Consider the following 25170-nt stretch of genomic DNA (forward strand, 5'->3'; position numbering starts at 1 on the left):
CTCTCCAAAAAGCAGCTTAAATATTGGACCAAAATTACACTTGCAAACAAGCCAAATTGGTGTGATCTAGTGTCTCAATGCAGACTGCTGTGTTCAAAGACAGCAGATGGATCCTCTATGAAACACTTCCCTGAAAATCTAGTCACCTCAGGAAAAGGCTATTTTGAATTTTATAACCTAAATAGTGCCAGACCACCAGTCAGATGAGAAATATGCAAGGAAAAAAATTTGAAGATATTTTAAGGAACTGTAATGTGGAGACACAGTAAATTTGGGTTTAGGACTTCCAGTGTCAGATCAGAAGTTGGCAGTTACACACTGTAAAATATTTTGGAAAAAAAACCTTCATGCTTTTAACAGAATTCTGTTTGAAACAATCTTAACTCTGTGCAGGTGGCACTTGGGCTTATGTTGATACTGTCAGAACAAATGTCATCAGCCAGTCTTCAACTTCTTGTTATTTTGTCATCTCCAGGTTGGTGTTGCCAGTCAGTGTCCTTTACTTTCAGATCCAAATAAAAATCTAATAATCTCTGTATTGCAGTCATTTCCATAGTTTGCCACAGATATCTTGCATGTTCTTTTGGCCTCTTCTTTTGCATCCACCCTTTGCCTCTCTCCTTGTATGCTGAAGAAAGTGAAGAAACTCGGGATGATCTCAGGAACAGATACGGGTTTCTATCTATAAAGAGGCACACTATAAATCATGTGCACTGTTTGTATTTCCCTAGCCCTGTCTGCCAAAATTCAGCCCTGTCCCAGGTTGTCAGCATACATAATGATAAAGTTTACATCATTATGAAGTTTATAATGCCATTTCTATGTGGATATCACAGGACAGGCACCAAAGAGAGCTGGAGCAGTGCAGGGAGTTTTGAAGTGTGACTACAAGAAAGGAACTTGATGCAATAGGGTGCTGCTGGTTCCTGAGGTGACCAGCTCATCCAGAGAAAGTGGGTACAATGGGATCTTGAAGACAGACTTCAAACTGAAACTTTAAGCCTAAATGCTCTCTTACCAGAAAATAGAAAAGGATTCAAGGATATTGAGGGGACTGTCCTAGGGGCAGCGGCCAAAGGATAGATGGGCAGTACCTTCTTTGTCCTCGGGTGTTGTTTACAGCAGAATGTCAAAAAAAAAACCAACAAACAAACAAAAAAAAACCAAACAAAAAAACCTCAAAAATCTTGCCTCTGGCCCAAGTAAAGAAGCCACGATGAGAGCTCTCTTCTGCTTACATTTTTTATTTGTTTGCTTTATTTCTTTTGTGGGGTGCTCCAGTTTTCTGGGCAAGTCTCCAGGGGTTGTGTGCTTTGCCAGGTGGCTGCTTCACATTCTCAGGCAGGCAACACATCCTGGTTCCACCCTATCCTTAACATGGGGTGTGCTCACACACCCTCATCTACAGTCAAGAACACTTTATTTCAGATAGATGTCTGGTGGAGAGAAATTAGACTAAATCTGCATTTCACCCATGAATTGGTCTTATTTAGTGTACTGGCACCTATAAATATGGACTGTAGTTTGACACAGCAGTGTTGGAGAGATCCCAGAAGAAGAGATATTCCCCGAGATGTGCACAGGCTCTTTCCACAGTCGAGCTCACAATGTTTCCTCAGGCACCATTTGCTGTGGGTGCATTGTGGCATAGTTTGAGTGACAAGGGACTTCAGCTGATTAGAAACTACATGAATCACTGTCACATTCTCCAGCAGGGCAGAGGCTTCACCTGTGGACCATCGCCCGCAGACATTTACTGTCTCCAGGGCTGGCCCAGGCGGGAAGGAAAAAAGCAGAGATGCTGTTTCTAAACAGAAAGGAAAATAGTTACTTAGATGTGTAATAGAGGAGAACTGCTTAAATTTTACAATACTGCCCCGGAACAGGGATAATTCAAGGGAAAGATGATAAATCTACACGTGTAAAAACTGGGAGAAAGCAGCTGGGGCGGCAAGGGGAGGGCTCAGCCCAGCAAGCACGTATGCCATCCCCGGTGCAGAGCTCTGTTCCCGGGTAGCCATGGGCAGCGGCCGGCTCGCTCCCGCACCTCCCGCTCCCAAGGAGGGGAGAGAACAACCAGCTTGGTCAGGGGAGCGAAACTTACTGCGGTGTGTGCCGCGGAGCCCTCACGGCCCGGCCCGGGCAGGCAGCGCCGGGCGGCGGCGGGCCCGGCCCGGCTCCCCGCGCTCTCGGGGCCGCTGGGCGGCGCTGCGGCAGCGCGGGCCCGGCCCCGCGCCCTGAGGGGACTGGCTTGCTCGAGAGGCTGGGAAGCTGCGAAAATTATAACTATATATATAGTATATATATATAAAAAGAAATAAAATAATGGAAAATAAAGAGGTGATTAAAAAATTGGTTTAGGCGCGCAGAGAGAAGTTTCCGTGGGTGGATGACGTCCGCGGCGCTACTTGCGTACGGCAGCGAGCCCCGGTGGCCCTGTCCCTTTTCCCCCGGGAGCCCGGGCCACCGCCGATGCATCCATCCCCCGGCTCCCGAGGGAACTGGAGCACGTTCTTGTGTGTCTCCCACACCGAGGCAGCAGTGCCGGTTTTGGAGGGTTCGTCGGGATCTCCACGGAAGGACGGAGTGACAGGCGGCACGCAGCCAGGAGACGCGGCTGCCGTGTAGCACTACAGAAGGGCAAGGACGCCGCCGAGATGAAAAGCAGCATAAATACAGATAATAAACATTTCAGAAGAAGCTTTCTCTAAATGATGGTAACAAAGGGATTTTAATAATGTATTAATTGCTATATGGGGACAGTATATAAGTGGCAGCAGTGACATAGCAACATAACAGTGACATAGGGTTTCAAGCGACATAGCTGTGCTCCAGTAGGAAACATTTTGAAGGGATTTTTTAAGACTCTGCCTCAGTTTTTACTCAAGCTTGCCCAGGATTTTTGCCTATGCACAATATAGACCAAAGAAAGATTTGCAATTGGCCTGTTTTGGGAATTTCAACCAAATGACTACCTCAGTTCTGCATCTGGGAGTAAAAGAAAGTGGAGTCACTGCTGTGCAGGAAGAGTGTCAAAATGCTCAGAACAGCAGCCACTGATTCCAGACATTCTAACATCAGAAAATGTGTCAGCACCCCAGAACTTCCTACAAGCTGGCAGAAGTTTGTCATTAAAACTCACTTTCAGAAGATCTGGAAATCCAGGGGATCTCCACAGGATAAAAAAAAAAAAAAAAAAAAAAAAAAAAAAAAAAAAGTTCATAATGAAACAGTATTTGAAACATACACAGAACAACCCAGGCCATTCAGGCAGTGAAATTCTGTCCAGCCCTGACATTGCCTGGATTCTTCTGGCTCTGGGGCTGATGGAAGTCCGTAGCCTGAAATGTGTGCTGCCCAAAATGACTGTGTTAGTAAATACCGAGATAAAAGAAAGTACATTATTTATACTTGGATTTACAAAATAACATGGATTTACAAATAACAGATTTTGCTGAGATAATCTGGTACCTTTCTCAGAAGAGTAAGACATTTTCATATAAAGCTCCTAGATGCATAAGGCTTTAGTTTTGTGCAGCTCTTTGATGGAACAGTTATAGTATATCAATGTATCAACTCACAATCCAGTAGTTAACTCTATCTTAATGTTAAACAATCATTGTGCAGTATCATTCATTGTTCAGGGGTATTAACTAGTGAAGCTCCACCTAGACTGTCTCCTGGCTATTTTCCATTTTGATCTGTGATACAGAAAAAAACCCCCATAAACTCACCCTATGGCAACAGACCAGAGGAACAGAAACAAAAATAGGCCACTGATGTAATCAGATGGTAAACAAAAAGCAAGCATATAATATGCTATCCTATTACAGGTAAACATGAATCTATATAGCTAGGAACAGAGAATGAAGGCCACAAAATTAAGATGGGAAACTATGCTTTGAAGCAGTGGATCTGGAAAAGACTCACGAAAGAGTGACACAGCAACTGAACAGAAACTCCCCCTGAACGAGGACCTAGAGGGATGAGGGAAACCTTTAGATGTACAGGCAAGGGAGCTCTTGAGTTGGGCTAAGGAAGATTTTGATATTTGCTGGTAATCTTGCCATTATGTGGAAATATTGGGTCTAGTTCTCTTATGTTTGGGTCTGGGAGGAAGTTGTCACATTAGTGGGGGGAGAGGTCAGTGTCATTTTGCTATATTAGACCCAAAGCACACATTTAGGAGCTCCTAATTGTCCAGGGACTTCTCTTATAGACAAGAAAATGGTGTAATGCAGCAAGCAGAACACTGACATTTGTGAAAGCAAAGCTTTTTATACCTGAAAGATTAATTTCTGGTTGTTATCAAGAATAACTTTCCTGGAACTGAAACCATTCAATAGAACTGAATTTTCCTCCTAGATGGAAGTAAGTACTTTTGAGGTCAAGCTTTCCAGCTTCTACCTGTGACTGGGAACAAAATTATGTCCCATAGGATAGTTATCTGAAACAGGAAAACCTTATGCGCTTCTGAGGATAAATGTAAGACTATTTCTTTTACTGGACTTCTGAAAATAGCAAATTAAATCACAGAATCATGGAAACATTAAGGTTGGGAAAGACCACTAAGATAATTTAGTAAAACCATCAATGCAGCACTTTCAAATCTCCCTTCATTCTTTTTGTAAGGGTTTCCTCAACCTCAAGCACCCTTTCCTCTGCCCTCATATTTTGCTCTTGGACTGTTTTTGTGCAGAGTGGCCAATGTCAACACTTGCCCGTGTCCCCATGTGATCATTTATGTATTTGCAAGTTGCCTGCACCTTAACACCTCACCACTGTGCTATTTCTTTTCATTTTAGTGACTGCAGCACAGTGTATGCAACTAGGAGGCTGCAAGTGCCCAAAAGCGTCCTTTCTTTTTCACTGAGTCACTCTGCAGTTGTTTACTGATGATGAAAAAAGGGACAACTGGAGAGCACCTGCTCCGACCCCCTGCTCAGGACAGGGCCGATTTAACACATGCTACTCTGTGCCTTTTCCAGTCACTTGTAAATATGCCAAGGTATGAGATTCCTCAGTACCTCCAGGCAAGCAGTGCTTGAAAGGGCTTTCCCCCCCCAAATGTTGTGATGGAATTTCCATTCTTGTTCCCTGATAGGCAAGTAAGTGTCAACTGGTGTTTACAGGGAAGGCAGTATGCTTGATGGTGATGAGATGAAGGACAAACGCAGGGAGGTGGCATTTACATTCTTCAGCTTGCTCTTGGTCTTACTGGTTGCTCCGCAACTCATCTCAGTGAAACCAGATAAGATTTGAGCAGCCACGTTGTTGTCCCAGTCAGCAGGCAGTTAAATGACCAGGTAATTGACCAAAGTATTTGATGAAGTCAGAGCAGCTTCTGTTTTGACCAGGACTTTAATGAGCATTGTGCTTAGCTGCCTCCATTTCATGTCCATTTTCTCATGCCAGTTTTAGTGATTTCTGGTTCCCTCCTTAGTTGCATCTCTTGAAAGATTTCATAAACTGTTCCCAATATCTGTCTGTTTTCAGCTCTGACTTGCTGACAGCACTGGACTTCTTCCTTGATTCTTCACCTCACAAGTGATGTGCTTTTTCTCCTACCCTGAACTTTATTTGGAATTGAAAAGTTCAAAGTCTTGTGATTTTCAAGTTTATGTTTGCATAATGTTCACGTTCCTGGTGCTGATGATTACAGCAGATGTAGACAGCACCCAAGCACCAAGAGTAGTCTCTGGCAACACTAAAAGTTGTCACCACAGCTGGAGCCACTATCTGTAAGACACCACACAGCTCATTTGGTATTTTAGGAAAAGTGTTACTCTCAGGCAGTTTCTTGAGGAGGTTCCTGCTGAGACAGACAACAGTATGTCTTATTTTAATTTGGGGGTGTCAAAACCCAAGAAAATCTTTGGACTTTCAACTACAAAATGTTATGTAAAGCCGAACTTATTTATGAGGAAAAACCTTCCTCACAGACCAGAGAAAATAAAACAAAAAAAACCCAAAATCAAACAAGACAAAAACAAAAGCCCAATCAATTAACCAACCAAAAAGCAGAGAAGGACAGGAATACCATATAAATTCATAGATTACTAAATATCATGAGTGAACATACTAAGAGACTTAAATGACTTTTTGTTAATTCAGATAAACAAAACCTTGTTTTAAACAAACTGGAAAACCCAGAGGAATTTGTTTTGCATAACCTGGATCTGCCCTTTCTCTGGAGCTACTGGAACACGGGCCTTTCAATACAATAAACATATAATAAGGTAAATTAACAGAGATTAATCCACAGCATTAATAAGTTCATGTTTTGTAGCCCTCAGGATTTTCTTGCTCTTTTTGGCTGACTGGACAGCAGCTTTTTCTGGAACTGTTTCTAACCAGCGGAACAAGCAGTCAGGTTTCCTTCCCTGGGGACCAGAATCACAATCCCGTCTGTTTCACTGTCAGGAGGTACCAGGAAACTGATACAAAAAAGCAATATGGAAATAAAACATGACCTGAAACTACACATTGCAGTCATGAGGATCCAACCATGTCTGAGTTGGGTCTGGCGGCCACAGATTGGCTGTTGTGGACTCCAGGGCAAAGCCATGCAGGGAGTTAGTGCAGCAGCCTTCCCTGCTGGCCAACCCACATATCCCAGATTGCTTTCAATGCTAGCAGGAACTCTCCACCAGTTCTCTTTCACTAATGTCACAAGAAGACCCACAGAAATCCAAAAGCTCTACAGCAAGTTGCTAGCAAAGGTAGCAAACTCACTGTGCATTTTTTAGTACCATGTGCTTGAGAGATGATAATATAGTAAAAGACAGAAAATTACACTAATTTGATGAAACAGCTGGTTTTCCTGAGACACAGATGAATCTAACTCAGTATTAAATCCAGTAGTTTTGTGAGACATTGGCCTAAATTAATCTCCCATGAAAGTTACACCAGAGAAAGAGAAAGAAACAGAAGATGGATAGTTGGGCAAAAGTATTTGTAATTAATACATTATAACTCGTATACAATACAAATTTATTTTTGCAATGAGATTTGTAGGCATATAGATAGTTGTTTTTTAGGTATTTAACTTGGTTTGTTTTCTTTTTCTCTTTTGTTGGAGAAACAGGAGAAACATCTGGGAGATGAGTAACTAAAGCATTCTTTGTCTGCACACCTGCAGAGTGCAGGTTGAGACACCTCAATGCCAAGACCCTGGAAGCTGCCCAAGAGAGGGATGGTAGGCATCTGACATGTTTCTGAAGCTCTGTGGGAAACCTTCACTGTGGAAAACCCAGCTGCTGGCAGGTCACACCCCATGGCACACACCCATTTTTCTTTCTGTGCTTCTTGAGCCAAGCTCTTTCTGCATTCACATATCTCTGTAATTTTTTCTGGAGAAGATGGAGATTTTATAAATATGGGAGTACGTATCTGTGTAGGCTTAGATGTTTGCCTCTACAAGACTAAGACAGCATTTGAGCCAGTTATGATGCAGTGAATGCTGGACTGAGTTCCCTTAGTGGGAAGGGAGTTTGGTCTACCATGATGTGTATGGAGCCAATAGGAAAACAGGGAGAAGAGTGAATTGCTGTTACTTCTGGCAGCTACACAAAGCCAGTAACTTTACCATAGGCTGCTTTAAGTAGGAAATTTTTCTGTGTAAAGGGAACAGTGATAAACCCATGAGTAGTTAGGCATTGTGAAGTCTTATCTACCTCACCTTAAAAGTATTTTCCATTTGTAAGAACCCCAAAAGCTCAAACACATCTGTGACTTTCCGGCAAAAACAAAACAAACTCACAAACCAAAATAAAAATTTGATACCCTAGATAGATAAACCTACATAGGTAGTGCAAAACACTAAAAATTCCTTGCACTACAAATATTACACTTAGGCCATGGGTTACATTCCACTAAAGACATGGGTGCTTTAATTGTGAGGTGACTGTTTTTCACCTCTAAAATTACCAATTTCCATGTTTTGACTCCAGTGTGGATTCAGAGACATTTTCTCTGCTATTGTAAACATACTTGTAGTTCATAAGCAGCACATCTTATGCAGTGCAAATATCTTTTTAAGAAAAAGGCAGCAAAAATAAAGTAGCAAAGGAACTAATTGCCATTTCCCAGCTGGATTCAGAATAAATATCTCAACAAATGTCAGCCAACACTAGCGAGGCAAATTAAATGGAGCTCTGAGCAACCTGGTCTACTGGAAGTTGTCCCTGCCAACGGCAGAGTGTTGGAACTAGATGATCTTTAATGTCCCTTCCAACCCAAACTATTATTTTATGATTCTTTACCAACTTTTATGAGAGTCACTTCTCTTAGTGATCACAACTACAGGAAACTTTGCAAATTTGAAATTTAAAAAACCAGCCATTGAGCTTTATTCCTCAAACTATGTCAGTGCCATGAGAAACCCCCATCTCTCTAAGCTCTAAATGTAAATGTTTATATGAAAATGCAACTTATCTTTTTGCTGTATATTAGCCAGGGGACTCACAGCCAGCCTGTGAGTGGCTCTGTTGTGCAAGTCAAATGGTGAACAACGGGGAGAAATTTCTTATATCCCTGTGGTAAATGATCAGGTGATCCCAAGGAGACAGTCTGCATTCCCCCACCATTGGTGATGTGTAGGTGCACAGACTACCCTAGGTCTCTAAACTCGCTCAAAAGTCAATGAGAACAAGAGAAAAGGGATTGCCTTTTGTAGGTGTTCATTTAAGAATGAGATGAAATTGCCAAGTCATTTTCACTGTCTATAAATAAAGATAGATTAGATCTCAAGTTTTATACCTCTAAAAGTTAGGCAAGACTGCCTCCTCTGTAAGTAAGCCCTATTTAAAAGGATTATTTCACTCTAGGCTATAAAATAATTTGATTCAAGTGGATGTGCTTGGCAATGGAGATGTGTCAATTAGAAGTAATGGATCTAAGTTTCAGTAGCGTCTCTGAAGGAGCAACCCATGGTGAAAAATCCAGAGCAGACTGGATATTTTATAGAATAGCTAGTATTATGCATACCTTTTCAATTTCGTTGAGATTGCTTTTCATATGGTCTCGCACTTTGAAAACATTTAAACAATAGGTAGTATTACCTTTTGTTACATACAATTAGCTAAGTAGCATTGGCAAAATTATTTTTTTAAAACAGTATTTCCTGATGAAGAAAAGACTAATCTATATCTAGATGTCCCAGGGGGAAAAACCAAATCTTTGATCTATGGGCCTCATGAGTATACTAACTATGCATTCAAAGATACATGGAAATTCTTTATAATGTAGTTAAAGTGAATAAGTCCAACTAACAATCAGAAAACACTTCTTGTATAATTTCAAGCAGCCACCATGCTTTTAATTTCCCTTTAAAAATGATGGTGGTATTGATAACATTTTGTTGTATAGTAAAAAATCTTCTCACTGAAAGAGGTAAAAATGGGTTGTGCTAATCACATGGTGTATAAAAACCAGGCTTGATCAAAAACCTGAATTTACAATGTGATTCATTTTACTTAGCTATATTCTAAAGTATGCACAGATTAGGTAACAAAAATGATTCCTTGATCAATAGCTAATAAAAATGATTCACTGAATGATCAGTGAATTCCAGAAGTTAAATATTACATAAAAAATTTTATTTAAAAAAAAAAGAAAACATAAAAACTATGTAGTCAGTCAGCTTTGACAAGTGCTCACTTAAGAGTTTTCCATAACTGAGAACATACATTTTTGCAATATGTGTGGTAGTACCAAAAAGGGGTAGTCCTTTTTCACTGCCTTATCTGAAATAAACATATTTAGAAAATTATGAAGAGACACACTGTCTCATGTAGTTCATTCACTGTCTCTCATGTAGTTCATTTTCGCTTTAGCTGGCATCCAGGCTGCTGTTAAGGACAGGATTCTTAGCAAAGGAACTGGCATCCTGCCGTGCCTTTCATGATGGATGCTGTACAGTTGCCAATTGGTAAACCAGAGCTGGCACTACTAAATATTATATAGAAGTTTCTAAAAACTGGAGACACTGTTATGGTTTCTAGAGTCAGTGTGACTGAGATCTAAGCAATTAACTCCACGACTTTGCTACAACTATCCTTTTCTTTTTGTGATTATTTCATTAACAATGGTCATTCTAAATGACCTTAAATCCTATCAAAATGGAATAGAAAGTATATGTCTATCACTGACTGTGTACTACTGCTGAATTTCCAGAAAAACCTGATAATGAGTTGCTCAATTTCTATGGAGTGAGTAATGGAAAGGTAAAGCAAATATGTCCTTACTAGTTGTAAGAAACACTCTTGTCTCCTTCATCTTGCTGTGCACTATCAATTTTTTTGGTAGGAGGTGTGCTAAATATTCATGCTAAAACACGAATGCCAAAATATAAATTTTAAAAACATTACCATGAAATAATAGTGATAAGGAAGCCTAGATATGATGACTTTGAATTGGAATTATAGCAGTGTCTGAGCATCAGATCTGAATTCAATTTACCTCTGCCCTCAGACTGTCTGCATTAAAGACATCTAATTTTATGTACTTTCACACCGCGTCTCTATCTCATGCTTTCTGTTTCATCCTATCCATCTATTTCACCCATTTAGAATAAATGTTTTTGGGGCAATAGTTAATTTCAAAGATGCCTTACTGTTAAATAGACCAAATTGTATTGGTCCTAATCCTAACTACAATATTACAACTAGGGAAAGATCAAAATAATAAAGGGGTAAAGTATAATGAACCTTAAAAGGTCATTGGTGATTCATATAGAAGGACAGAAGTTATTTAGAAGGTTCAAACCATAATTAGTCATCAGGATGGTGGGATTCGCTTTAGCCCCAAAAAAGAAATCAAAGCAAAGTCTGCAATCAGATTTTAACAATGACAATACTAGGTCTGTTGAATTCCAACACTTCATTCAGGCAAAATTTAATACCAAAAGTTTCATAGGCTCGATCAACTAAAACATTGATACTAAAACAGGATAGAAATTACTGGGTTTAGTATGTATGAAAACAATAGTTCACAAATAATAAGAAATTAAAGCAGAGAGTTCTCTTGTGTGACTATTTGTTTATTTATTTGTGTTTTTTGAAACCTAATTCCTGAGGCTGGATACATCAGATTATCAGTGAATATTTAAATGTAACATGCATGACAACAATAAACACAAGCTGCAATTCAGAGAATGATCTAAGATGAACTTAAAACCTTTGCTTGTAGGATTGAGAAAAAAGGTTGAAATCTGTTGGAAGTTTGCCTTTATGGCTTGGAAGAAGGAAATGGACTTCCAGAGCACTATATCATAAAGGACCTTATTCCTATTGCTCTCAAACCCAGCGAATATGGAGAAAGTGAAGAGACTTTCACTTGTGCAGAGTGAAATGCAATAAACAATAAAGGCTCAGGTCAGAATGATACCTATCAACTTCTGTAGTTCCACGGGGCAGTGGCCCATCAATCTTTGCACAAAGTGTAGTATCACACAGTGTTCTTACACAGTAGTCCTTTACAACACAGTAAAGGTGATGGTATCTTGCCTTGTGAATATGGAAATGACCAAACTCCAACCTGTGATAGACAATTTTCTTCTATGTTGCCTAGTCAGCAATCAGAAAATGCTGTTTGTTAGACAAGGTGCTTTTTTTTTGATGCTACCTCTTTACCTCAGTATTAATTGACCTTGATTCCCAAAGTGAGTCTCACTCTTGCTGTGTGACTGCATATCTGCTGTCAATAATTCTGAATGATTGACTTCAATTTCTCACTGCTTGAAGTTGTGCTTTCTTTTTCCCTCAAATGTTCTTTTGTTCTTGATGTCATCATGTTCCTCCAACTGTGTGGTCTCTCCTTTATTTCACTCCAGCAGCTGCTTTGGCATTCTGCTTCTCCTGTTTCAGATACATGAGTGGCTCTGCACATTTGTGTTGTGAATATCATGGCTTCAAACCCTGAAAGACTTTTATGTCCCAAAACGTTTTCATTGCAGATTTTATCCTGCCATCTGATGTGCAATATGGCCCACAGATGGTGCAGATGAAACCACCCTACAAGCTGTAAATGTTGATAGTCAAAATAAGAAGTTAGAAGAAAACATATAATTAATCTCTTCCTTTTCAAAAAAGCAAAACAAAAATAAGTCCAAATAGGAAAAGAGTTACTGCATTAAAGCTGCCAGAATAATTCTCACTCATTCAGTACGTATCTCTGATTAAATTCAAACACAAATTTCAAGGGATATCTAGACTGCAATTACTGGGATCAATTTAGGTATAATTAAGTAATCTGAGTTAGAGTTATCACAAGCTATAGCACAGCATTATACAGGCACCTTGATATGCTTTCAAATCTGTCACAAACCTTTAATAACAACAATAGTTACTATCTAAATGTGTCCAGAGCCACACGGCAATATTATCTCAAAAGGACTGACACTGACATTACTTAATTCCATTATATTTGTGTGTAATATCAACAGCAGAGTTGACATACACAGTATAAAAATGTACCACTTAGAACTGGCAAAGTGACAAAAGTTTGATCCTGAAGCCTGACCTGCTTTGGTAAACTCTCTTAAACTCTCATTCAACTAAATTTTTAGCTACCTGTAGTTAAGGGTCATATTAGTAGCAACCTTATAAATGCAGAGATACCAAGATATTTAAGCTAATGGAGGTAGCTTGTCTTTCAGGTAATCCATTTGAAGCCCAGCTCTAAGCAATTCAAGCATATGAATAGCCCTCTCAAAGACAATTGATGTAGCTATTCACATAAAATTTGCATGAAGTCAGAATCAAAGTAGCCAACCAGTGAACAACCCAGTTGCAAAGCTTTATTTGGGAGGTGCCTTGGTTTTGAGCATTAAATGAATCTAGCCTTTTTCTGCCTTGGCTATAGCCATGAGTTCCAGAACTTCCTCACATTTATTCTCCTGCCACAGTTGTTCTCATTTCTGGATCAAGCTGCATTTTTGCAGTGCCACACTGTTGCTGTGCCACCTCTACTTTCTCCAGTGGGTATGGACAGGTTTTTTCCCTCCCACTTTTTGATGGGAAGGATGCTGGAACTTAGTGTTTTAACCAGCAAGTACAAAAGAGGATGTGAGAAAAGCACTGGACTTCTTTTTCTCTATGTCACACTGCAGCAGGTTCCTGTCAAAGAAAATGAACAAACACTACCACTTTTTTGTCACTGTAGATTTTTTTCTCAGGTGTTGAAGCAGAAAGATAAAACATTTTTATCATAGCATGGGATTGAGCCCTATGGTCCCAAGAGATGAGAAAGACTTTTTGAAAAGCTCTCAAGAAATATGTCCCATGAAAAGCAAACAGGGACATGGTTCATACACTTGCTTAATCAATCCAAGGCAGAAGGAAGGAAATGCAAAATAATTTTTTCTCCAGTTCAATGGATATTTACCCTCAGAGCACCTGGCTATATTTCTAGTCTCCTTCCCATGCTCCTGCTATGTCAGACCTTCATCTTTGTACACACCAAAAATCCAAACCTGCTTCTTCCCCATCCACTTGGACACAATTTACAGATCTAATTAAATGTTCCAGATCCTTCTGTTTCCAATCTCTCCAACGCAAACCCCCTCATCTTTACCCACTTCAATTAAATATCAGACACGGTGTCAGTTCAATTTAATATCAGACACAAACATACGCAGACTGCCCTTCTACTGTTCGCCTCCAGCAACCTCCTAGCATGCTAAATCCCTGCAGCTTCTACTTCAGCACCCCTGGACCAGCTCCATTGCCAACTAAACCCGAACACAACCTCCCGCCGAAATTTCAGCTCTGCCCAGCGTGCAGTGCAGGGCCGTCTCTCACAGGGCAGATGGCACTCCCAGTGCCATCCTCTGCCCTACCGGCCACCGAGCCACGCTGAATATCCGACAGGGTTTTGACATTTCCTAGCTTGGCTCCCCTCAGTGCTTTTTCCCTCACAGACTGGAAGCACCCCACTTCGCTCCGTCCTCACCGAGTCCCTGCCGCTACGTCCCGAGCCTCACCTGCCTCCTCCCCTAACTCATGCCCACACTAGCTCCCGTTCCATCCCCTCGGTCCCTGACACGCCGCTGGCACCCCTTCCCAGCCCCGCCGCCCCGGGGCAGGGCCGGGGACGCTGCCGCCGGACACCCCCGCACCGGAGCGCGGTACTCCCGCGGGCACCGCTCGCTCCCCGCGCCTGCCGCCCCCCGACCCCTCTCCTCGGGCTGACAGAGCAGGAGGGGCGGCACCTGCGGGTCCGCCCCATTCTCCTCCCCTCGCCTCCCCTCCCCTCCTCTCGCCGAGAGAGAGAGCGAGAGAGACCGAGACCCGGAGGGAGGGAGAGACGGTGGCACCGAGGGCGCCGGGAGGGACTGCCTGAGCGCAGTGCTCGGCGTGAGGGGAGGGAGGGGGAAATTAAAAAGCCAAAACCAAACCCCCAAAATTTCAAATATTTAAATTTAAACAAAAAGTGAGGGAGGTGTAGAAGGAGAGTGCTTCAACTTTTTCTCTCTCTGCCCAGCAAGGTAAGGGAGCAGCACGGGGCTTTGCTTCGCTTTCTCGCCGGTTTCTGGGAGGGCACAAAGGTAGCGGGATGGGGCGGCGGCGGCATCTCCGCTGGCGGAGTCGCGCTCGGCGCTGTCACCCCGCGGAGCGCAGGCAGCCCCGGGGGCGGCGGCGGAGAGCTGCGGGCTGCCAGCGGCGCGGCAGCGCCCGTGTCACCCGCGGGCTGCGGGCGCCCGCCCCTGGGTGGGCTCCAGCCCTTTGTTACCGGCGTCGTGCATCGGGGCGGAGGGAATAACCCGAGGGAATGGGGCCGGGCGGGGGTGGGAGCAGCTCGGCCGGGGGACTGCGGGAGCAAAGCGGCCGCTGTGGCCGGGCGGGCGGCGGGCAGCCGAGCCTCGGGACGGAGCGGGCGCGGGGGCGCAGGTGGCTCGGCCGGGGAGCGGGCGGGCGGTGAGGGCGCCCCCGCGCCGCGCTGCCAGGCGGGCGGCCGCCGGCAGAGGGCGCTCGGCCGCCTCGCCCTCCGCGGCCGCGGGAGGTGCGCCCGGGGCGGGGAGCGCCGGCCGTGGGTGGCCCGCGGGACGGGCGAGTTTGGGGGCGCTTGTACAGGCCGGGTTTGAGCAGGGAGGGGAGGATGGGCGCCGGCCCCCCGCGCGGGGTGAGGGGCCGTCGCTGTGGCGGGGGCACGGCGGTGTCCCCGGGAGACGCGGCGGCCCCGACGGGCGGTGGCGGCCCGTGCCCCCGGCGGCCCGTCCGTGATGCTTCCACCGCGGGGCGGCTGGCCGACACGGCTCCTTTGCTGTTGGGAAGTACGGGTAAAACGGGGGAAAGGCGCCTGGGATGAAGGCGGCGGCGGCTCCCCGCGGCTGCTGACAGACGTATCCAGGGGCCTTTAGGTACCGCCGGGTCCGGCCCTTCTCTCCCGGCGCTCCCCGATACCTCCGAAAGATGAAAACTTTGTGTACACCATAAAATTTCGGCCAGCTCAGCGGGTGGGCCGAGCGTTGGTGTTTGTTTAGGCCCCAAGCCTGCAAATGTTTATCCGTATTCTGAAATTTAGGAATTATCAATAGTTAGATGTGTTTGAAGTGCGGGAGACTCAGTTACCCCGTGGAAAAATATTTCCCATGTCTGCAGCTTGTCAGCCTGTTTGCTTTGAATAGGCTCAAGATAGGACCTTCTTCTACATTATTCCATTGCCTTTCATTGAACTGGTTCCTCTTCAGACTTTTCCACTGAATGATACTTTAAGTATTATTGAAATAATACCTCATATTCTTCATACTTCATTGATACCTTGTTACAGAGAGCTTTTTAAGATGGAAATAAAAAGGCTGCTGTGAAGAAAGTGCTGTGTCTTATTACCAGACTAGGAATTACTGAAGCTTTATTTTATTTAATATATTTTTACAATTGTTACTCTTGTTTGAGAGGTGAAGAAAATAGGTGCATGGTTCAGTTCCAGGTACAGTTATATATGTTGCTTCTGAGACAAGTAAAGCTTTCAGCACTTTTAAATACTGTAAGGCACACCTAAATTTGGGTTTCATTAAGGGATATGCCCTCTAAAGAGAAACAAGGGATGGGTCTTATGTTGATTGAAAAACTTACTACATATGTGGTAGTGGATTAAAAAAATCTTTACAGATTTTAAACATTATCCTGTTGAATTTGCTTGTGAGTACAACAAAAGCACTTACGAAGCTGGAGGATTAACTTGTTAAATACCTCTTTGCAAAGGAATAGGGATTGTGTGAGTATTCTCAGAGCTGTTGAGAAATATTTAGTTATTTGTAATTTTTAACATTGGTGAATTTTGTACATATGCATACTTTTCTCACATATTCTCAAGTATTCCCAACAAAATGCTCCAGAAAGTCAATGAATAATGCTCAATATGTGCCTGCCTGTTTAAATGATTCGGTTCTGAGCCCTGAAGGTTTAATTCAACATCTGCAAATGCAGACAAAAAATACAGTGTTTATTTCTACTTACTGTTAGTAGTGTTTGTGCTAAACAATTTTTTCCAAGTTGTTCAACAGGAAAAAAAATTAGCTGTAAGAAACAATTTGTACATACCAGGAAGTTTTATTGGTTGGGTTTGGCTGTAGATAATGTAGCAATCATAAATAGTGAGGATTTTTTGGTAAGGCAGTTTTTAAGTCCAGCATGTATTACTAAAGGAAATAAGTAGTAATAGGTGAGCTGATTACTGAGCTTTTTACTGGGATAATTAAATTATGTGAAGTTTCTTAAAATGGCATGAGGACATCACGGATGAAAGGAGGGGTGATCTGATTGTGTGAAAAGTTTGTCTAGAATTCAAAAAAAGCACATTTGGTTCAAGGTCTTCCGAAACACATAGCTACTGGCATTGGTATTTGGCAGTTCAACAAGTCATGTCCCAAGTATTTTGCAGATACAATGTAAAGAAAATGTGGAGTCCAGTTTAGGAGACTCTAATTAGTTGCTATGGGATGTAGAAAATTAAGCTTTTTTTTTTTAAGGAAAAATGTCTGTACCTTGAAACCAGTCACACTATGAATTCTGGCCTGTTTATTCAGTGTAAAATTAGACTCAATAAAATGTCAAAAATATATTCCAGGAAACCTTTTAGTGAAAGCTGAAAAAAAAAGATTGAATGCTTTTCACTCTAATTTTCAGTGCTTCTAGGAAATTTGGAGTGGGCACAGGACTGTAAGGATTTTACTCTCAGTGGCGTAACCAGTTTTGTAGTACCTTTTATATAAAACACATGGCTTTTAAATGTATTTTTTTTACTTTGTGCGATTCTGTACCATATGTTTTGTATTTAATTCTTTGAATGACCTCTGAAACGCAGCCAACTTTGGGTAAATGTGGCAACTGTTAACTAGCGCTTAGCAACAGTGCACAATAATCAAGACGGGAAGTGAGGAAGAATGCCATGTCTAATTGAAACTATGGGGGGCATTTAGCTAGGTAGGACATAATTAACAAAACATGGAGCTTGGACATGATATTAAGGCATCACATCTTGACTCTTGCCAAAAAAGGATTGTGAAATCAATAACGTAAAAAAGCATTTCAGATACTTACGCCTTGGAACAACAGCCTCTTTGGGATGTATGTTCTTTGCCTGTTCTTGCATAATCATTTCTTCTTGCATGTAATGCAAAAGATGCATTTTCTTTTGTTTCTAAAACGTAATTGTGAGCAGGGGAACTGTTGCGAAAACCAACAAATGAAGGAGTAATAAGCCTTGACATTCTGACATTCATGTCTTTTACAGAATTAGTCCTGTGAACCGGAGTTCATTAGATATAGTGAGCAATTAAGAGATCTCTAATATCCTGAAATAGATTACCGCAGCACTCATAAAACAACACTAAACTTTTACAATTAATGTGTTGTTGTTTTTTTTCAGAATTGCTGACTTTCCTCAAATCCTGTCTTGTCATTACTTTCCTTAATATGTTAAGAAAAGTATTGCTTGTAAGAATACTTACAAGCATGTGTACACTTACATTAGGCAAAAGCATTTTGAACACTTACATATGTTCAAAATGCTTTTGCCTAATGTAGTTTCAGGTTTTATTTTTTAAAAATTCCAGACCTCATCATTTTGTTTCATATTGTATTCTGTGTGGAGATACATTCATGGACCAATTTTATGTCTTGTATAACCCAAAGACATCTTGTTTCTAAGAACTCTGAAGATATCATCATGTAGTAAGGAGAGACCTAGTGAATAAAGCTTCAGTGTGTCATTGCAAAAGCTTATCTGCAACTCTGACCAAGCTACTATATCCTCTGCTAATGGATTTGAATTTGCAGGTAGTTAGTGAAGGTGATCCGAAATCAAGGAGCCATTCTTTCAAGGTGCATGTATTGGTGAACTATCCAGTAGCATTATATTAAATAATTAAATAGAATCATTAGGGTTTTATAATCTGGAAGTGAAAAACACAGGATATCTGTTGGAGGAATGTAGATTACAGAAATTTGGAGCAGTGTTTATTCACAGTGGGGACAGCCAAATTTCGTACACTGTTGTTCTTGGCTTGGAAGTATCAAACAGAAGTATGGAGCTCTTACACAAATTATAGGCTGGATTGATGGGCCAAGGCCAGCTGTAAGAGGTTTAATGAGGTAAAATGCCAAGTCCTGCTCTTGGGTCATGATAACCCCGTGCAACACCACAGCTGCAACACCACAGCCTTGGGAAGAGTGGCAGGAAATGTACCCGGTAGAAAAGGACTCAGGGGTATTGGCTGACAGCCTGCTGAACATTAGCCAGAGTGTGCCCAGGTGGCCAGCAAGGCCAGTGGCATCCTGGCCTGGATCATACTGTGGCCAGCAGGACCAGGGCAGTGGTTGTCTCTCTGTATTCAGCACTGGATGAGGCTGCACCTTTAATCCTGTGTTCCAGTTTGGGCTCCTCAGTTCAGGAAGGGTATTGAGCATGTCCAGAGAAGGGCAACAGAGCTGATGATGGTTTTGAAACACAAGTCCTATGAGGAGCAGCTGAGGGAGGCAGGATTGCTTAGCCTGGAGAAAAAGAGGCTCAGAGGGGACCACCTTGCTAGATGGGTATTGATCTCTTCTGCCAGGTAACAAGGGATAGGACAAGAGGAAATGGCCTCAACTTCCACATAAATTCTGTACGGAAAGGTTTGTCCAGCATTGTAACAGCCTGCCCAGGGAAGCTGCTGAATCACCAGCCTTGGAGATATTTATAAGAAGTGTAGTCATGGCATTTAGAGACACGGTTTAGTGGTGAACTTGGCAGCGCTGGGTTGATACTCGGACTCGGTGATCGTATATGTCTTATTTGACCTAAATCATTCTATGATTCTGTGATTCTAAAATGTAATTAGGTTTGATTTGGATGACTGCCGAAGCCTGGTGAGCTGGTTTCTGTTGTCTTATTCTGTTACACAATAATGTCACAATTTCTGTGAAATCCTTTGGGACATGACAGACCATAGAGAATTGTGTAAATTACTACTTTCATTGAAGTGTATTTAATGTTATTCTCATTGAGTTAGCATTTTAAGTTCCATGGCACCTCAGATGATTAGTAAAAAACCTCCATATACTTGAGCTGAAAATATTGCATCATGTACTGTCAAGTGCTTTGGTTAATTTGGATTTAAACTTTTTTAATATTTATATTAAATAGAAAAGATAGGAAGAACTATATGTTGTGACATAAAATCACTAGAAGAGTAAGAATGTAGGGAGCAGCCTGAGTCAGTATGATAAGATATGATTAATATTGGTCATGTAAGGTTTTAGAGAGGTTATTTTAAGGTAATTTTTCAAACTGCTGGAGCTGTGCACAGAAAACAGTGTGGGCAGACCTAAGATACTGTTACTTAAGAGATTACCAGACATCTGTTGTACTGGTTCCATGAACAAGCCTGGAGTGACTAGTTTTGTGAAATGCTGTGCAGAGATCCTCTTGTTCTCTGTCTCGTATCTCCACCACTGTTTGTAATTAGCTCTTTTCAAGACCCTTGCTGTGATTTGATCAGAGCACTTTGAGGCAAGTGACAAAGTTAGTTACTGAATGTAACAGTGGTCTGAAACACACTCCATTAATAGTCTTCCTTTTTAAAATGAAGATTCATCTGTGTGTCTCACCAAAAGTGATAATATTTCCCTAGAACTTACGGTGTGAGGCTTCTTTAGATGGTTATTTCAAGCTGCTGAACATTTTCCTGGTACTCCTGTCCTTTTGCACCAAATTCTGCTGCACCTCCCTCTGCAACACTGATTTCTCTGTTGAATGGAGTGCACAGCACCAAAATTTCAGGGAAATCAGTAGCCTGTTTTGAAAGGTTCTGTTTATGCTCCTTTCTCTAGAGCCATAATAAATTTAAATTTGGCTTCATAAAGAATTAGCGTGCATATGAAACATTTTACCTCTAGAATTCTGCATATTTGAGAGCTATGATTTGTCCCTCCCCTTTCTTTTATAATGCTACCTCCAACTTCAAAACTTGCTTTCTTGTAGACTCCCAGGTCTGTAGACATAAGGAAACCTAAGCACAATTTTTCTGGGAGTGTGATAGTTAAATTATACTTTTAATTTGGTAGAATTCCCTTATGCCACCTCCCCTCCCCCCTCCCCAGCATTATTTCCAGCTGTCCTTTAAGATAGAGGTGGTCATATGCAATTGTAATGCCAGTGCTCAGGGAGACTTGTGTATACTCTGAGTTGTATGGTCCCTTGTGGTGTTATCACTCAGGAGTAATTGAGTAATTAGAGGAGTGTTTGGAAATTGCTGTGAGCCTGATCCTACACAGTCTTCCTAGTAAGGAGGAAATGATCACTTATTAAAAAAAGTGAAGTGTGGCACAGTGAGATCCAAGCTCTGGGCTTAGTGAGATCCAAGCTCTTTCTCCATCACACCCACTTCAAAGAGATAGTGTAGTGGTAAGGAGCAGCAAATGCAGATAGCTGAGCTCAGCTGCCTCTGGTGCTGAAAGGACTCTGGGCAGCTGCCTCTTCACCCTGGAATCACTGGTGAAACAGAGGTGTTCACAGCAACATTTTATAAATATTGCTGTTGCCTGCCCATGCTCAGAATGAAGAGCCTGTGTGACAAAACTGTGTCTTGGTGGCTTGGTTTGGGATTTGCAGAGCCAAGTGCTGTGTTCCCTGTCCTGAGCCCCGTGTCCTTTTCCTGCTGGTACAGTACTTCACTGCTATTAGTTCTGTTCTTACTTATCTCCTTGGTGATAACGTGTTTCACAGTGTACGACTGCATCTCAGTTTTGCCATTCAGCAGAGCAAGCCATCTACTTTTACTGCTTTTGTTCCTGCCTCGCTCACCATCTCTCTGTGGCTTCTCAGGAAGTCTCCCAAACTTGTGTTGCCTTGCAGAATTAGATGGCTTTATTCTCCTGCACTTTTACACTTTCAGTGCACTTGGAGAACAGCTGTTTAATAAAGAAAGCTTAATCTTGTAATTTCTTTAAACCACTTATGCAGAATCAAATTCTCAGTGCAATTAGGTGATTCCTTTGGGAAGACTGTGAAATAGGTCTTGATTTTTACAACTACAATGCACTGAATCAAGAAGTTGGAAACAGCTTCCTGCCAGTCATGTTGTATGTGACATTTAAGAACATGGTGGTTTCCCATTCTTGTAAAAATTGCTTTCAAAAATTAGTATGTATAGATAAGTTTTTAAGATACTGTTGTTGCTCTTTTAAATCTTAACCTCTTAGAGGGAAATTTCTTGTTGTGACAACAATTAGAAATTAGGTGGATTAGCCAAGTGATCAATACCACCCCAGAGAGGAGCAGTTATGAAGAAAACGTAGAGAAGGAAAAGGGAAAGCCATCCAAGAACACTTTAATGCCTACAGGCATGCCAGAGGCACACTGAATGGGATATTTAAAGCAGAAGACCAGAGTGAAAAATATGCATAGCCTCAGAGTCCCTTTTGCAGCAGTTTTTGTAAATTTTGACAGTTAGTGCCTGCCATTTTTTTTTTTCAGTAGAGTAGTCAGCACTCAATTTCCAAGCCTTTTGAGCAGGATGAAGACAACTTGCCTGCCAGACTGTGGACTTGGAGGCAGAAGGTGAAATAACAATCATGATTATAGAAGATGTGGAAGGTGAGCTGGATTTCAAGGGCACAAAGATTAAAACATTAGCAGTCACAAACTTTTGTGTCAAGAGCTATGAAATGACAGGGCATCTAAACATGCAGATTTTTTTGTTCTGTTTTGCTGCATTAACTTAGTAACACTCTTCCTTCTTACTATACATCTGAAAATGTTTTGAGTGCTGCATGGAAAATACATAGGAGTTGCCTTCTCCAGATTACTCAAAGCTAGAGAGGATATTGTGTATGTTTGTGCATGTACATATATATACATATATTAAAGAGAAGAAGACAGGAATTGGAAATGCTGAGGTCTAATATCATACTGGTCCAATACATTAGTGGGTCTTTAAAGAAGATTCTTTTTTTAAATGATTGACTGGCTGAGTTTATTTATACTGTTTTTTTGTGTTGTTGACAGTTTTCCTTTAGAGACCAGAAGTTCTTAGTGGGTAGTAGATGTGCCACTAGTAATGTTATTCAAAACAGTATGTCTTGGAAGCTTTTAAACAAAGGCCACCACCACAAAAAAACAACAACCCAGTTTTATTTTAAACAGCAGATATGACCTTGTGGCAGAAAAGCCTGAGAAGGAAGGGGAAAAAAGGATTCTTCTGGCTGCTCTCAGCTATCATAATGAACAGTGTTGCTTGTTGACTGTCCAGCTTGGCTGTTTTATTGAGAGAGGTCTTGTGTCTGGTGTCTGTGCAGATAGATGCTCAGTTTTCATCTGCAGCACAGCTGACTGGCTTTCTGTCAAGCTTGGCTTTGGGGTGATTCCAGTTGTCACATGGATTTGGTGCAGAAGGAGGGAGGCCATGCTTGCAATAGGAGTTAAGCACTCCCCTACACAGTGCAGTGCAGGTTTTCAGCTCCATTTGCTGTCACTGTAGTAAATCCATTTCTGATTATGTGCTAAAGCCAGACAGATTAACTGCCAAGTTGAACTTGTGAAGTTGCATGTGTGTTGCCAGAGTCCCTTCTGCTGGAAAAGGCAGATCTGTATAACCTGTAGACTTAAAACAGTTGAAAATTCATCCTAACATTGTTGCTTTGATGTCTGTTTGAAAGCAAAAAAACATGTTTGCTTTTGATTACCACATTTAAAGGATGCTGTCCCAGCAGTGTAATAAATGAGAATTGGATCTGGGACTTAGTTTCAGTAAAAAACAGTGTTCTTCCAGATGCTTTTAAATTGAATCTTCCTGTGAAAATGGGCTCAACTTTGAATTCAATAAACATGCAGTTCAGGGGTTTAGGGCTGAAAAAGACAGAGGAATGCAACAGATGCTGGGTAGTTTTGGTGCTTCTTATCTCAGACTATACTGATACTTTACTGATACTGTTCTCTATTCTGATTCACTGTATAAACAAGAACAGCATGAACCTCAGTGTATTACCTTGACACGACTGGATCTTTACTTTATAGGTCACTAACAGTTTGTCTAAATTGCAAAAACTGCATGTTGGGAAACAGATCAAGCATTTGCATTAATAAAATATTTAATTTCCTTTAATAAAAGCTGACTTGTATCTTGGGCATTTTATTTTTAAGAAACAGACCTTCAGTCCTTGGTTCATTGTACTCCAGCTGAGAATCACTGAGAACCTCACAGTTAGATTTGATAGGATAATAAGTCAGAACTATCAATGCAGATCAGCCATGAACCAAAATACATCATAATATGTGTTGTTTTAATGGGATTTCCAATACAGCCCTGCCAAGAGTGTGAGTTTGGACTGGTTGACCTTCAGAGTTCTGTTGTTTGTTGTAAAACGGTGTAGTACAAAACCCATAAAACTTGGCAGTATTACCTATTGTTAAGATACAGCTTCCAGAAACAATTCATCTGGCCCAGGGCCTTTGCAAAAATACTCAAGGAACCAGGCAACAGCCTGAACAGCCTGAACTGTTTTGGTGACCTGCTTTCCACTTTTCGTCTTTCTGGCCATTTTTCTGCCCTGTGCCAGATGTGCTTTCGGTATATCATCAGAAATGTGTGCTGGTTGCACATCCAGTGTTGCAGATGCTGGTTGCACATCCAGTCACACACACTGACGGAGAGACTCCATGAGTTCTGCTACTGGCAGCTCTCTGCTGGTCTTGTCACCTTTGTGGATGGCAACAGAAATGGTCTGGTGATTGAGGCATCGCTGGGCATGTGTTAATAGGAAGGCTGCAAAGCTTGAGTGATTTCCTAAGAGGTTGTTTGGCCTGTCTGGGATGGAAGATTGAGCATCAAAGGGTAATAATGATACCTGATGGATTGACATTGTTGCATTGTCTAAAATCAAGTCTGTCTAGATTCACGTTCATAATTGAATGTTTTACTCTAAGGAAACTTGGAATAAGCCCAGGAGTATTAATTTTAAACCTTTTTCAGGGCCAAAATAAAGCATGCATAAAAAAGAGAGACTTGTTATTTCAGTCAATCACTTCTACTACTGTTTATGTTAATTAGTGAGATTTGAGAACTGCAGTTTTCAATGATGCGCCCTCCAGCATCTTTCTGTTGAGTTGTATCTGTGTCCATATGTTTTATTTTTCTGGACATACTGATTCTTATGCGATCATTCAGTATGTGGGTTGCAGTTTCTCCTTGACATATTCTAGCTGAACACACTCCATATGTAGAGGAAAACTGGCCAAGTGTGGAAAGAAGGGGGTTGTGCTTTTTTTGTTGCAATTATGAAAAGAGGAATGGAGGCTGGATGATAACATACCTTTTCCTGCTTCACATGATTATCTGAATAAACTGGGGGTGATCAAGGTTTTGTAAAAACACATAGCAAGGCGGGGCGGGGGGGGAAGAACTAGAAATTTGCAACTGCAGATTGAATTTTCTTTGAGAAATTCCACCTCAGGAAGAAGCTGACTGGCAAGTTAACAAGAGCCAGAAAGCAGAACTGTTTTATGATTCATTGTCCCGAAGACAGAAGCAAGTGCATTTTGAGGCCATATGCCTGGAAGTAGGCTGGCCTCAGGATGAATTAATTGAAACAATTCTGTCCTCCCTGTTCTAAAGTGCAGTTCATGCTGAGAGAGACTGATAAATTTCTCATTAGGAAATGCTTGTTGAAAATGTGGTCTATTCTCCGT

General features: G+C 41.7%; 1 protein-coding gene across 6 annotated transcripts in view; it reads left to right on the forward strand.

The window, feature by feature from the left end:
* The first annotated feature begins 14241 nt into the window (after nt 1-14241).
* Nucleotides 14242-25170, forward strand: part of GREB1L (GREB1 like retinoic acid receptor coactivator) — a 131307-nt gene continuing 120378 nt past the window's right edge. For all 6 annotated transcript variants that reach the window (XM_074549382.1, XM_074549401.1, XM_074549415.1 and 3 more), the window contains exon 1: nt 14242-14488. The gene's annotated coding sequence lies outside the window, so the exon portion shown is untranslated. The remainder of the gene's footprint in view (nt 14489-25170) is intronic.

Source organism: Zonotrichia albicollis, chromosome 1 (genome assembly GCF_047830755.1).
Source record: "Zonotrichia albicollis isolate bZonAlb1 chromosome 1, bZonAlb1.hap1, whole genome shotgun sequence".
In the NCBI taxonomy this organism is placed as follows: domain Eukaryota; kingdom Metazoa; phylum Chordata; class Aves; order Passeriformes; family Passerellidae; genus Zonotrichia; species Zonotrichia albicollis.